General features: G+C 35.7%; 1 non-coding gene across 1 annotated transcript; it reads left to right on the top strand.

Annotated features, from left to right (window-relative positions):
- The first annotated feature begins 1,231 nt into the window (after nucleotides 1–1,231).
- LOC122127646 lies at nucleotides 1,232–1,338 on the top strand. The gene has a single exon (XR_006151235.1). It is a non-coding gene; the product is annotated as a U6 spliceosomal RNA (small nuclear RNA).
- Nucleotides 1,339–2,720: the final 1,382 nt, after the last annotated feature.

Below are 2,720 nucleotides of genomic sequence, written 5' to 3'. Positions count from 1 at the left end.
AGAGTGCTTACCTTGCATGCATGTGGCCCTTGGTTTGATTCCTCAGCACCATATAAGGAGAAAAAGACAGATGTGATGCTGTGGCTCAAGTGGTAGCACTCGACTTGAGCTGAGGGACGGCACCCAGGACCCAGAGTTCAAGCCCCACAACCAACAAAAACCAAACCAAAAAACTAAACAAAACACAGTCTCTCACTTTTGTGGCCTCAACTCTGTAAAACCACTGCTTCAGCTTAAGGCTAAGATTTTATGTGTGGACATTTATCAACACTCCTGATTCAGACTCTAATTGAGAAAATTTTTAATCAATATTTTGTTCTTAATTTTGATCGCTGTGAATTCACATGCACCTATAAAAAATGGTCATCCCAGTAACATTTTCAAAATACCTCGTAATGACGACTTAAAAAAGTTGTATTATATTGCAAAAAAGAAAACAATGCAAAAAATAAAGAAAACCAATAATTAAATATTAATGATTAATAAAATAAAAACCAAATACCAGTATTTCCAATATTTGAAGTATACTACATATTAGATTTTACAATTTGCTCATATTCCTGTACATTTAAAACTGGCTAAGATTATGATGTTCAACAAGAATTTTATAAGCTATGAGTACCCTTTAAATTTACACTGTAAGATAACTTTTTATGTCTCACTCATCACTGATACATGGCTTATATAATCATTTGTTCCTTGCTAACATATAAAGAAAAGAAGCCCTAAAGTTTCAACAGAAATTGTGTAGTTAAAGTCTTATCTCTTTGCTCTGTTTCTTTACGCAAAGACTTTGCAACTTCTCATTAATAAATTTTGTATAAACTCTGAAATGTACATACTTAGTAATATATGTCAGCTACCATAAATCTTAAATACTTTATGGAAAAGTTTTATGACCTGACAGTCTTAATTTTGGCATATATAAGCAGGTTCCCAAAATTAAACATATTTAAAACATTAAAACTTTTAACACACCTTAACACTTGCTGCAGTGTTCATTATGAGAGGTGCCCTGTATAGAATAATTGAATTCCTCCTCCTACACATCTCTTGAACAACAAACATCTGGACTCATTTTGTTTTTGTCATATCAATCTTGACTTTATTCTTAAATGTGTGCTTATGTAACAAATATCTGGTTCTAAAATTTCACAATTCTTTTGAACTTGTTTTTGTTGAATTATCTAGTTTAAAAAAATCAATCCACTTTATATATAAAAAATGTTCTGTGCTCAATTCGGCAGCACATACACTAAAAGTGGAACAATACAGAGAAGATTAGCATGGCCCCTGCGCAAGGATGACACCCAAATTCATGAAGCGTTCCACAACACCAGATGCTGGAGGGCATGTGACCAGAAGGGAACCCTACTATATTCTTGGTGGGAGTGTAAACTTGTTCACGCACTTAGAAAGCAGTATAGATGTTCCTCAAAGGGTTACACATAGAGCACCTCTATGACCCAGCAATCCCACTTTTGTGCATTCACCCAAATGATCACTAACAAGGCCATTCTAAAACTACCAGCACAACTATGTTTATTGCAACATTATTTACCATAGCTTAGATATGGAACCAACCCCGATGCCCCACAATAGATTAATGGATCAAGAAAACATTGTGTGTGTGTGTGTGTGTGTGTGTGTGTGTGTGTGTGTGTGTGTGTGTGTGTGTGTGTGTGTGTGATGGAATTCTATCATCCATCAGAAATAATGACATTGCCCAATTGGTTAGAAAATGGAAAGACTTGGAAAAATTTATATTAACTGAAATAGGCCAAGTCCAAAGAAACATAGGTCCCATGGTATCCCTTATTTGCAAGAAGTTATATATGTCTGGGAAAAGCAGAAATGGTCCAAAGCTATGTGCATATGACTAGATAAGGTGATGTTAAACTAAATGAACCCAAGCTAGGGACACAAGTGTGTGTTTTTCCTTTCTTGCTGTTGTTTCTAATGCACTTATAATGTACGATGAGATTTTTTTTTAATTTGGTCGTCCCACACGGTATAACCCCTGTTTTCACTGTATTTGGTGTTGATGCACCTGCATCTTTTATATACACTTCTCTAATTTGGAGAGGGAAAGGGAAAAACCAAAATGCTCAAATAGAGATACTGTTTGACCCATTATAACAATGAGTTGCCCAAGACACTATGTTGAAATACTAACTTTACAATTTAGGCAGGGTGGGGGGTGGGGTGAAGTGTGTACTTGTGGAGGTGTAAGGGAGAGGTAGTTGGGGAAAAACAAAGGGGGAGGTAACAATGTTAGATAGGAAATATACTCATTACTTTGCTCATGTAACTGTAAACCCTCTGTACAGTATTTTTACAATAAAAAAGGTTTAAAAATGATGGAAGCGTTTATTTCCATTATTTTAACCATATAATATTATTAAACAAGAAATTAATGCAAAATACTGACCTGAAGATATTTTGAATAAGTGTATGTGTGTGCGTGTGTGTGCGCGTGTGTGCGTGTGCATGTGTGTGCGTGCGTGCATGTTGGCATGCCCAGAGTTTGAACTCAGAGCTTCAAGGATTTGCAAGGCCTTTCCTCTCTAGCTTTGTGAGCTATTATATGAGCTACATCTCCATTCCTGGACCTTTGCTAGTTCATTTAAATTTTTGAAAAATAATACTTTGATTTTTTTTTGCCTTAATTGGCTTCCAACTCCTATTCACAGATCCCATGCTCCTTTGTAGATATGCCG

Source organism: Dipodomys spectabilis, unplaced genomic scaffold (assembly GCF_019054845.1).
Source record: "Dipodomys spectabilis isolate Male_0828 unplaced genomic scaffold, ASM1905484v1 ptg000306l, whole genome shotgun sequence".
In the NCBI taxonomy this organism is placed as follows: domain Eukaryota; kingdom Metazoa; phylum Chordata; class Mammalia; order Rodentia; family Heteromyidae; genus Dipodomys; species Dipodomys spectabilis.
This window is presented reverse-complemented; position numbering and strand designations above follow the sequence as displayed.